General features: G+C 37.0%; 1 protein-coding gene across 7 annotated transcripts in view; it reads right to left on the minus strand.

Moving 5' to 3' along the window:
- The window catches only part of CDK8 (cyclin dependent kinase 8), a 70181-nt gene that overhangs the window by 18362 nt on the left and 38327 nt on the right, over positions 1 to 13492 (minus strand). The gene's annotated exons all lie outside the window — the stretch shown is intronic.

Genomic DNA, 13492 nt, shown 5'->3' on the forward strand with positions numbered 1-13492 from the left:
TTTGCCCAGGGTTATTAGGCACATTCGCAGACACAATGCACATAAAAAATACACAAGTGAGATACAGATCAAACATTACCGTATCACTTGATACTGGAGAGAACACTCATCTAAATTCTTCCTATTTACAAGTGTTTACCAATTCACACAGCTGCAAAACTGGAAAGCACTGCCTTTATGTTATTCTTCTGTCTTTGTTTCTTTTACTATGGAGGCAAGTTAAAGAACTGAGCTAGAGTTTGGCTGGTTAGAAACATGATAACTCACTTCATAACCCTCTATTTTCTGCTGTCCTGTTTCTCATAATCCATTCTCAGCATCTTAGTCACAGGATTCCTCAACTCCTAACACAGTTTATATAATGAAACCTACAGTGCTTACTTGGAGGCAAAAAAGTAAAGAAACAACTAAAGCAGATAATGTATGCCAGACTTGTTCTTAAACAGAGTGATTTAGATACCCATTCAATCTGTAAATCCTGGGCAAAACAGGGATTCCTATTCAGTTGTGGCCTGTAAGATTGTAATAAGGCTGAGTTACAGCTCTTGCTTTGCTTTTCCAGTTTAAATTGATCTGAAGGTAAGAGTACCTGAGCAAAACAGCTTAGACCACCTAAAAGTTAACATAATAAATCCTAGTATCTTTGTGTGATTTTCTAAACACATTCTAGGATATTCTCAAGCCTTCCTGAATCTATCAGGCTCTAATGTAATGTAAACACACATGAAAAGAAGCAGAAAACCACAATATGGTATTAACTTAGAAGTAATTGCTATTGTGTAAAAACCAGGTAGAAAAAATGAGTATTCGAGCAAAAATTTTCTTTGAAAAATTAAATTACTGTTGTTTGTGAAAGGCTGCAAAGAGGATTTCTGAAACTCTACAATCCTTGGACCAAATATGTAAAAACAATCTGAGGCTCTGCATTTCTAAGAACAGGTTAAGGGTAGAAGATCTTATCAAAAATGTGGTCAAAAAAGGCAAGATATGCTTCATTGTCTTTCTAATAGCAAGAACAACAGATTCAGCTTGTGCTGTATTAGCTCTGTGATTTCCAGAAGAAACTGTTCCCCACACCACCACCACCCCCTTTTGCTTTTTTTTAAAATAAAGGCATACACTCCAGGTAAGTACTGCTTCAACATTAAAAAATGCAGAATGTGGGCACACAGCTCTCAAAGCATTCAATTTAGATTGCTTCTACAAAAGTCCTAGAAATAAACAAACAGCATACATCTTTAAATTCATAGTTAGTGCTGAACTTTATGGCAATTCAATCTGCTAGGTATGAAAACACATAATTTCACCAAAGCAATCTTTCTATTGCTACACTGTGACTCAAAGAACAAATCCACATCTTTTACAAAACCTGCTTCCATATATATGGGGTGTTAAGCTACATGTCTAATTATCATGTTTTCATTAGAGTTAACAATACATTACACAGGCACCAGAATTTTTCAGATATATAATACATGGACATAATACATAAAGTACCATTTTCCCCCCTTCAAGTTCACAGGTTGACAATACTCTACAAAAATGCTTTTAAAATCCTCATTATATTTCCACCTTAAAATATTTTACTCTTTGGATTTTGGTAAGGACAAGAAGTCCTATTCACACAAAGACTGTATTATACCATATGACTAATCAGCACAGCACTGGGTAACAATTCCTGCACCAAAGATATCCTACCCTAAGGTCAAGGCAGGTAGAGATGAGAAAGCACAGTAAGACAGTACTGTGTCAGCAAAGTATCAACAGCTTGATTCACACTCAAATTTCAGAAGTTACAGAACATACTTAACAATAGAGACAATTTAGAAATCTGTGCAGGAGTACTGTAAAGCTGCAAAATAAAAACAAACCCTCAGTTGCTCTGGAATATTCAGTTCACCTTTTTCTAAAGTCACAAGTCCTTCACTGAAACAGCTCTGTTTGGAACACAAGATTTCTCCTACAGACAAAAATATTTATGTATTCACATCACTGTAAAAATGCATCACAGTTTTTAAAAAAAAACTAAATTAGAAGTCTCATTCTGGAGGCTTCCATTTTTAAAATCATTGTATGCATAGACTGGAACATTTTTAGTTCAAAAAATTTTCCAAACAAGACCATTCAACTTAAATTCAATAGGGGGATATCTACTAGAAATCAGTATAGAGATAGTATTGATAAATCTAAATACTATGTATTTTGAATAATCCCTGAAAAACACTCAAGTCCACTAAGAGAAGTGAATACATGTGTCAGGAATTATCATTACAAGTCTTTTAATCGAGTCCACTATCTGGAGGAAAAAAACCCCTGAACTCCCCCCCGGATTTGTCTTTTGGGGCAACTCATTACATATTAGAAATTTATTTGCAAAGAAAAATAAGCAGTCATTAGAAACAGAAGGGAGAAATTTGGATAAGCATTAGTTTAATTTGCTAACTTTCAGTTTAATTCTAATAATCCAGAGAAAACTGAAGTTGAAACTGCTTATTCAAATCACTTGGGCTGAGCAAGTGAAGCAAAATCTTTTACCAATTCTTACACTGTACTCCGAAAATACTCTACTTTAAAGCAGCTATAATTTTTTATAACTACAAATTACCAACTGAAGTCCCTAATTTTTGTACTAATAAAGACATAATTACTTTTGCCATTCAGTAAAATAATTTGTACATGCCAGACAAATGCAAATGAGAAACCTGTTATGATCCTAAACCAAATGTGAAGAGCCATGCAGTGATGTACAGCTGAGTATTTCAGAGACCAACACAAGTGTCTGGCAAACCCGTAGAACTAAATCCATGAAAAATCACCCTTCTCCTCCCAAACCCACCTCAGCAGCAGGGGGAGAATTCATTCTCATGAAAGAATGACCCTGTGACCATGGCACAGCACTAAATCTTATCTTGCCCTATATTTGGCTTTGTAGGACTCCTCCTTATGATTCCTGGACAAATCCTCATCTTGTGTATTTAATCACTATTACTGGTGAAAAGAGAACAAAGATCTCCACTGATACATCTTTAGGTACTTCTAATTTAACAATTATTTGCAAAGTGCAAAAAGAAATTATAAAAGGCAGGCTGATTTTAACCAAGGGATGTAAAAACCCGAAGAGGTTCATAGATCTGTGAAGAACTTGAGACAGTCACCTTCACCCATCTGCCTGATCTCACACAATACTGCTCATGTTCACTCTGATCCTGAGGTCTCTGGTGATGAAGGCTGCACAATTCCCATGAAATCTTCTCTCTTTCACTCTTCTGCATTGCAGTATTTTTCCTTTCCTTCTAATACAACAGACAAGGTTAGTCCCCTTGCCTCTTCTCTTCATTAACAAAAGGCAGAGGCAACCACTCCTTCACTGCAAGAACTTCCTACACAACTTCCTGGGACAAACATCTCTCTTCAGCCCTATCACCTAGATTTAAAAAACCTCAATAGCTCTCTCCTGCTCTGTGTTTCCTAGTAGGCTATTTTTTTTTTCTGGATGTATGCTCATTCTTGCTGATTTCCCCCAAGCTTTTCTGCCTTGGGCCACCCCTTTCTTTGAACTCCAGTGTTCCAAATTACACACTGCTCCTGCTGAGGCTACACTAATGCTAAATGCAGTGCAGAGATTGTTTACATGCCTTGCACAGCATCTTCCACTCTGTATGATCCCAGTATGGTATCCTGCCTCACTGCATAAGGCTATTGATTCATGTTAAGGTTACCAGCCGTGCATTTTCTTCGTATCTTTTTGGCAGGACTACTACTTTGACCAAACTTTGCAGTCAGACACTGCCTCTTAACATAAACACTGAAAATGTTTATGTTCTTTCACAGAGGGGAAACTAGACTTCAGAACTTATGTGAATTGCTGTTTGGAAGGCAAAAATGCAAACAAAATTTAAATTATACCAGTCTGTGTCATGATGAGATATGACAAAAAAGAAAAAAAAACCTCATTCTTGCTGCTCAGAGGAAGTTATTGATAGGAGCAGGAGATGATTATTTATTCCAAATTTGTATACTAGGTATCTGGAGCCGCTGTCTGGCCAATGCCAACCTCTGATAAATTTCAACAAGCAAAAAATTCTCATGCCTTTTTACATCAATCTGCAAAGATGCTAGTTGAACAATTTGGTATCCCACTTACTGATGCCACTGGCATTGTACCATCCTGCCCAGATTGCCAAAGGGATGGCATTGGCTTAGGCACCGGTGTTAACCCAAGAGGTACCCAACCTTTGCAATTATGGCAAATGGATGTAACACATGTAGCAGAATCTGGCCAGAAGAAGTTTGTGCATGTCTCATGCTCCTGGAAAAGCATTTTGGTGTTAGGCCCTCCTTTCACTAAGCTTTACTCAGCAAAGCAGTGAGGAAAGGGCATTTTTGGACAGCTTAGCTATTGCAATTTTTGACACTTAGTACTTTAAGCATCAAACCAGGTCTACAGGAACTATTATTCCACATAGGTTTTGCTACTAGTCCATTTCTGAAATCACCAGTTTTCAAAGACTGATTTTAAACGTAGGTATCAGTGAGTAATCTAAACTGCTTTGAATTACCCATTATGGTATTATAATGTTGATGCTACTTCCTCCCCATCCACATTATTAACTGTGTGCAAAATTTCTATGTGTACTAATGAATAGACTCATACTCTTTACACATCCTTTTAAATGTACCTTTTAATAAGGTTTTCATATAATCCCAACCAATTTTCATTTGGATAATCCAATACTTATGAGTTTGGCTCCTAAAACATTACTCTCTAGAGGATTCACAATGATGGGGTGAGTCACACCAGTGGTATTTGATAACTCCTGGTATTTGTGCATCCTTACTGGCTCTGAGACCAACTTACAGAACTGGCCATGCCATCCATTTGCACCTGTGATGAGCCATTATAATTTTTAAGAACATAATACCGGTTTTCAATTTTAAAAAAGAGCAGGTTAACTTTAAAAGAACAATACTAGGCAAAGGGCTTTTATCCTTAAATTATTTTGCTTTTGCAACTATGACCTCAACAATGATTCTATTATGATTTATAGTGAATTACTATAAATCATAATTTATATTTTAGATTTCAAAGTATCATACTAAACAATATAGGAATTATAATCTATATTAAACAATATAGATTTAAAACCACAGCCCCACAATCATACAAAACCATAACTGAACTTCTTCAGCTGTACGTGAGCAAGTGCCTGTGAAGCATGAAAGACAAGTAAGTTAAAAATGTCTTGCTGAGAAGAAAAAAATCAAAAAGGTTTTGAAAGACAACTGCAAGGGCTTAGCAAGTTACAGGCTGCTCAGAGGAACATTTTTGTGGCACGGTGGTAGAAATTGCAATATACTAATGTGGTTTATCACTTCCCAGTCAGGTCTTCTGACAAGAAAAGCTGTGCAGCAAAACCTACTAGCCTTCAGCTTGGCTTGCAAAACTCACACCGCATCTCAAAGTCTCACAAAAGATTCAATGTTTATACTTCTCCAGCACATCTCTAACAACCTTGTTGACTGTCAAGCAGTCATAACCAACATCAAAATACTTCCTTATTATCAAGGTGGTATTGATCCTTCACTGCATTCTTAGGGACTGGAACTGTCTTTTTGGATTAGCTTACAGTTAGAGAAAATAATTTAATTTTCATTCCAAAATAATTCAATTTTCTTTCCACTTTAACAAAACTGACTACTTCAATACTAAATAGGACTCTAGCACAATAGCAGTGACAATATAACCTTATTCAAATGATAGTATAAGCACTTTTCTGATGTTAATTGCTTTCCTTGAATTCAAAGATGTGAATTTTCTTTTGCAACTCTTTGGGGCTTTAAACTACATTATAACCAAAAGACCACCACAAACACTGATGAAAACAATGGCTCCAAAACATGTATTGAATCTAAACATTAAAATATTCTTTTTGATTACAGAACACACAAATTGTAAAATCACTGGAAAATTAAGAAAGCCTATTTTAATGTAATACTTCCTGTTCATTATCTACTTATATAGAAGATCCCAGAGTTCTTTAAAATAAATAAATTGAGCATCTAAATAAAATTATCTTTAAAACTAAGAGCTATTAAAATTACCAGTAACAGCCAAACAAAAACAAACCTCTAAATTATCAAAGCACACATGTCCAAAAATTTTAAAAGTACAGGAAGTATTTGGATAGGATAGAAAATAGAGGGATGCTGTATCTATGCCAAGGGGGCCTTCTGCTAGTTACCATCAACCATATTTTATCTCTGTTTCAGCCTGATGAAAGCTGTTAGTCTCACTACTGTGTTTTTAAGTTCTGAACACACTCCAAAAATTTTCTTTCTCTGCTGTCACTCAACTGCTGCCAACTTGGGGCACTGCAACTTATTAAAACCTTGCACATTGCCTAATACACAGACTTTTCTCACTTTCACAGGAACTGAATTCAAGCTGAATAAAAAAATTAATTACTCTTTTAAGGCCAACTCTTTCACTCCCTAGAAAGGTCAGCAGAAGCGGCAGGGCACGACTTTCTGTACTAAGCCTCAAAGCAAGGAAAGGTGGGTATCACCGGCAAAAAGACTATTATAGCAGGAAAATCTACCATGTCAAACATCATTAACACATCATTCAAAAGTGTAGCAACAAACTTAATACATTAAAATGAACATTCCTGAAGAAATGTATTTCCTGTGGGTTTTGCTACAGCAGCAATTACTCTGTCCACAGGTTAGAATGACTCTGGATGCTGTGGACACATCAGATCAGGATCAAATGCAAGAGGACAGCCTGCTCTGAAACGAGTTTTTAGGTACTATGTTATTCTATATATAATTCCACCTCCCTTTTAAATTCAAAGTTCTGCCTCACAAGTAAGGATTTAAAATGTGCAATAAAAACCCAGTAGTATTTTTGCTCAGTAATTTCATTGGAGCAGTTTCCATAGGGTGACAAGCATTCAGTAGTACTGTAATCTCACACATCCCAGAACTTTCATACAAAGGCAGAAAATTGTCTTATTTACTCTTTGGTTTACATGCAACTGTGTTAACCCATGCCATTTTCTTTAAAAGCCCTATTTTGTTGCTGTTTTTCATTTAAATAATACTATCATTACTCCCATATCACCCTACTTGTACGGACTATAAACAACTCCTCTCTGTTCTGGATTAGCAAAAATACCAAAGGTGAAAAGCCTATGTAACTTACTACTATGCATTTTCCAGTGGTTGCATGGGCTTTGCTTGTGTTAGAGCACTTTGTGTACAGAACAAATACAGTATTTCAAACTACATCCCAAGTAACTCCTTCTGCATCACTCATATTCACAGTAAAACAGATGAAGTTGGGAGTTCATCAAGAATAAGCTTTTACATTGGATAACCATGTCCTATTCATATTGTTACTCTAAAACTCCTTGGATTAGAGTTACTCAAAGGACTGATTTCTTATCGTCTTGTCCTCTGTATCATGAATATAAATCACTCACACAGAATCCAGCATTTTCTTTGTACAGCAGACTGCAGTCAAAACACTATTGTGGCCATTTCCTATATTTTGAACAACCCATACTCCTAACTTTCGCAGCATTTTATGGTGTAATAACTTTTCCACAACCTTAACAAGACACTTAGCAGTAAAAAATTCAACAAAACTAAAGTTCAAACTGCATTTAGGTGTCTCTAAAATCATATCCTGGGGTTTTTACTAAATCCTACCAAAGGGTTTTTATTGACTAAACTTACTTTAAAGATATATTTGTGATCAAAAAGCTTCTGGTCCTCCATACTTTCCTTAGGTCAGAACCACAAGTAATGCTGGTATTTTTTCCAGCTGGCTAGTACCTTTATGGCAGGAATTAGATCTGAAGTTTCTAGCATGCCTTTCCTCTGCAGAATTCTTACCTCTATTTGTATTTACATATATAGATAAGAGAGTTTCTGCAGCTAGTTTAGTATAACTACTGAGATGACTAAGTTTGCCTTCAAACAGTGAAGGATTAATTACACTACTCCTTTGAGCACCACAGTCAAGTATCTGGCCATCTTGGAAAAGCACATGAAAAAACCATAACAAAAGAACAAATTTATAGCTACAGAAAAGAAAGAAATCTAATACAGTCTGCCTAGTAGTTGACGTATATTCATTCCTCAATGGGTCATATATATACAGATAGGTGTAAGTAATCATCTACAAATTATATTCCTCAATACATTATTTAAATTACACCATTCTACTTCAGTTGTCATTTTACTTAAATGACCTGGAATTTTAAAAAGTCAAAATATTTCTAAGCTTGAAAAAAGCAAAAGAAGTATTTCAGCATTTGTCCCTGGTTCAACTACCAATACACTTCTCCCAGAACATGCCCTCCTCTATATGACATTTGCTTTTCATGACATTTGAAAGAAACAGTCTGTTTTGATACCGCATCTTTTTACCAAAAGTACCTGAAATTTGCTAACAGATACAAAGGTCACTTGAGGAAACTAAGAGCCAGCATGCCCAAGTAAGCTATGCCTCCTTAAGCAATCACACAGTATCAACATAGCAACATCATTTTATTGTAAAACATGCAACACAACTTGCATTTTCTAAACTATTTTTTCCTAGAGACTGTGGAAGCCAGGCTATCATTTTGCATATCTACAACTCTAAAGCACCACTTTGTCTCCAGCTTAAAAATCAATATGCAATATGAAGACATGTGTTTATGGTGCTGTAATTAAATGCATATTCCACCAGACAAAGACAAACTTCCCAAAGGCACAGACAAGGCCTGTATTGATTATATACCCTGTAAGGTAAAGATGCAAATGGTTATAAAGATCAGTTCTGAAACATTCAATTTAGTCCTCAAGGGCTCCAGAGGAATGAAGAAAAATACTCAAATTTGGAATTTCCCTTTTGCAACAGTTTTCACTGCCAGTTTTAACTGGTCCAAGACTGCTGGTTAAAATTATTCCATGTACAATGATGTAGAAAATGTCAGGGAAAAAAACTGTCTGCTTCCATTGCTTCTTGTGTCTGACAGTTCTGCAGGAGATACGGCAAAAATATCTCACTAAAACATCAATAATCACATAATGCAATTTCATGACTACAAATTCTCATCTGTGTTGCACTTGTCTGTCCCTAACATATCTGGTGGCAGTTCAATAAGCAGTCTTACTTTTTCCATTTATTTTCTGCACCTTGTACTTCTTTCATGTAGAAGTCTACAATGATTTCAGAATACCAAATTCTGAGACTTCACCTGCACTTTGTCTAGGCAACAACAGTGTCCAAATACTTTTGTCCAAGTTTGGTCATATTATGAGCATGGTAAATTAGCAAAGCCCCTCTTATAATACATATATTGTTCACCTTGACCTTCCCTTTAAACTTTGGACAAAGACTGTATTTACTCTAGTTTCAAAACAAAATATATTCATCAACAGGGAAAATAAAAACCTGTTGTCAGCATTACTGCCAGTTTTAAACATGAAGGTTGTAAGAAATGGGTTTTATTACCACACAGGATTAATTATTTTGAGAATTATTTATGGTAAAGAAATACTGAGCTAACAAGAAGAAAATCTAAATTTAGGTTCCACCATAGAAAATGTAAGTCAGTACCCCAGACACAATGATATAGTCAGACCTTTTGGAAACACCCGCTGAATATATTGAAAGGCTAAAAAAAATTACAGATAGGGCTGGACTTCACAATCAAGCAAATCTGGCTTTGAATAAAAGCAGCAATCTAAGAGAGGTAGATTTGAAAAACCTGTACCTGGAATAGAGATTTCTGACCTTTCCTTGCACCCCTGCTTTCACTTAAATCAAGAAAATAAATGAGCTTTTCACTTGCAATCAGAAAAATATCCATCAAATGTTCCCCTATTCAGCACTTCATCTTTTTATAAATTGGAATCTAACAGCATTGTGTGATAAAAGATTATCAAATAACTTTTAGGACTGATTTAGCATTTTTGCTAAACACCGTTTGCTTGGATAAAAATTTTCAAGTGTTATCTGTTGATCTCACGTATTACATAAATTTTGGAGTCTGTACTATTCTTTTGCAATCCTTACTTAAAACTTGTTAAATGGTCTTGCATTTTCTTGTAAGTCCTAAGGCTAAAGATGATCAATCTGTAAAAAGCTATGAAATATTACATTCAGATTCAAAAAGTGCTTGAAAGAACACAGCCTGTGAATTAAAGCAAAATAAAATCTTTTCACTACCTTTAAAGACTGATTTATAAAATCTGCAGGAAGTCTTGCATGAAGGCCCAAACACAAATGGAAGAACAGACTGAATAGTTTCTTTCCATTTATATTCTCCATTTGATCTTAGTACTGAGCACCTTCAGCAAAGAATGAAAAATATAGGCCTGACAGCTTAAGGCTTGGGTATATCTTTCTAAGAGATACTGCCATTACACAAAAGTTTCATACCAAACAATTGATGATCCAGTAGAAGTATATCTTTCATTTTTTCACCACAGAGCTTCCAGAAATGTTTTAGGGAATACATCACCTTATTCCTCAGGAAAAGAAAATGGCACCATGTCATACCTCTCATCATACTGCAGTCAAGATACATTGCAAAAATGTCCTGCTGCACTTCAAAGATTGGGTATTTCACTGTTTTCTTCACACTGTTCCTTATTCCTTGGGAGCTATTTGATCTTTCATACTCATCTTACACCTGCTTCCACATAACCCACCCTTTGTATCTGGCATCTCTCCTCTTGATTTGTCATGAGCTGGATTTTAGACTTTGAAAGAGCAGTAATTTAATTTTTCAAGACAAATCAAATGGTGAAAATACAACTCATCCACACAATGGCTAAGGCTGGAAGGCACTACTGGAAATCATCTGCCAGCGTGCTGAAGGTGTGCTCTATCTCACTGCTCAGGTTTCTGATGATGATGTTAAACAGCACATAGCTCAGAACCAGCCCTTGGGACACTCCACCAGTGACTGGTGTCCAGCTCAACTTGGTGGCACTGGTCACACTCCTTTGAGCCCTTCAACTCATCCTGTTTTCAGTGCCCTTCACTGTGCACTTCTGGTGTGTACTTCATTGGTGCACGCTTGTCTACAAGGCTGGATGGGACGCAGAGCTGACAGCCTCACTGAGGTAAGCAACAGCCACCACTGCTAGCCCGTCCATCAGCTCGTCACTGAAGGCCTTCAGGCTGGCCAGGCACAATCTCCCCTCTATAAAAGTCCATGCTGACTACTCTCAATCACCGTGATATCTTCCAAATGTTTGAAAATGGCTTCCAGGAGGATGTGATCCATCACCTTTCCAGTGATCAAGGCGAGAGTGACTGGGAATGTAATTTCCCAGACCCTCCTTGAAGAGTGGAATGACATTTGCTTTCTTCCCCTCAGGAGCTTCCCCTGATGGCTATGACCTTTCAAAGAGAGTGGTCCCACAATTATTTGCATATATGAATATGAAGCACAAGATTTTATATATCTCTATGGGCTTCTCTATAGTGAACTCAAAGATCTCTCACTACTTTTCCAACTATACGGCTGGTAGCACTGCAACAATATGCTCTATTTCTACCTTTAAATCTGCATTTGTACAAAACTGACAGACATTATTCAGTCAAAAGTTGCACCTAACAGGCAATTTTTTCAGGGTTTTTTGGGTTGCTTCTTTTTTTTTTTTTTTTAAATCACTGGCATGAACACCTGCCGGAGTTGGCTGTTGCTTGTCTCTGCCCCAGCACGGGAAAAGGTGGTTCTGGGCAGGCCACGCTCTCGAAGGAGGAGTCTGGACTCTTGCTTTTCGGTCTTCAGTTGAGTTTATTGTTTCTTATCTACAAAGTTTTTCTGTCTGTCCAGCTGAGGTCTGATCAGCAAGACAGCCAAGGGCACTCTCTCCCGCCCACGGGGCGGTTGTCTCTTTTATAGTGAAAACTACGTATTAGATATTTACCTTTAATTCCCAATACTTTCTGCCCTTGTTGGCAAGTGCACTTTCTCTATGAACTAATCCACACATGCCAACATCATCCTGAACATGGATGCCAAGGAGAAGAAAGAAGAAGGACAGGGCACGCCCAAATTCCTCCATCTTGGGACTCCTGATCCATGCACAGAATTCTGGACCCCCCTGTACAACACATAAAACCCCCCTGTACAGTGCATTATAACTCAAGTTTTAGCAAGTGAATGTCATCCCCTCACCATTCAGGCCTGAAATTCTCTCATTTCCTCACATTCAGGTGTCATTTCTTTAGAAGGATCAAAGGCAAGCCACCAGGTACTTTTGGCAACATTCCAGGACCTCCGAGCCCCGCAAGGGTTGTCTCAGTAGCTCTGGACATCCGGAGTGATGTACTGAGTTCCCACAAACACCAAATACTGAAATTTTGCAGTCTCTTTTGATAACTTCTACATTTTCATTACTTACTGATTTGAAAGTGTAATCTAATACATTAAAAAAGTGCTCAGAAAGGCAGGCAAGGGAGTAGTCATGCTCCCTGTAAACAGAAAAATTGAGAAACACTAGCTAATATTATTTTAACCACCGAATATTTAGAACTACAGTGAAGTACAACTCACAGGAAAGCATGTGATTAGAAGCACATGCAAGAAAATAAAGTTCTGCCAGACACGCTGTTCTTTTGTGATCTCATGAAAGTACATACCTAATGAAAAACACCTTGGAAATAAAAATCTTGGGAAATGTAAGAGCTGACAACCAGAAGAGTGATTGGGTTTGGATTGCTGGGAGTTTTTTTCTCTCCTCTGAAAGCAAATCATCAGCAAGTCATTATAATACCTTCTGGGAAATAACACCTATTACTTGTCGATCTACTTAAGAGTAGAAAATCACCCTACTTTTTAAAGCTGTAAACTTATTTCTCGTAATGTTCACTATTATTACTTTCTTCTTTTCAAGGATTTAGGTTCACTCTTTCAAATGACCACAGCTTTGGAAGTTTTATAGGAAGACAGAAGAACATTCCTGTATTTCTGAAATAGTCCTTTAATATTGACAGGGAGACATCGTTGGATTCTAGAGTTCTAACGAAGAAAATTGTAAATTGCCAAGGTAAAAGTTCCACATATTTACCTTTGCCTAAAGGACACATTTAAGTGATTCACTTTATGGAGCCTGGAAAGTAACAGCTCCTGTTTACAAAAAAAAAAAAAAAAAAAAAAAAAAAAACTTGGCAGTGGCTTTTCCTCATTCCTTGTTAAAACAACACTTCCAATGTTCTCACTAATCCCAAACGTGGTAGCAGGTATCTTTGGGAAGAGTCCAGATCTCAGAAAGCTATACACCAACTGTATTAAAGCCTGACTGCCTCAAAGCTTATTAAAAGCCAGTGCTTGTCCCATTGCAGCCCTTGAGCTGAGCTGCACATGAGGAACACCTTCCCCACACTGCACTGGTGCCAGTCTTCAAATGACCACAGTGACACAATCCCAGGCTAACTAGACACAGATATTATTGACAAAGGCTAAGAGACTGTTAATTC

The sequence above is a fragment of the Passer domesticus genome, chromosome 2 (assembly GCF_036417665.1).
Source record: "Passer domesticus isolate bPasDom1 chromosome 2, bPasDom1.hap1, whole genome shotgun sequence".
Classification (NCBI taxonomy): domain Eukaryota; kingdom Metazoa; phylum Chordata; class Aves; order Passeriformes; family Passeridae; genus Passer; species Passer domesticus.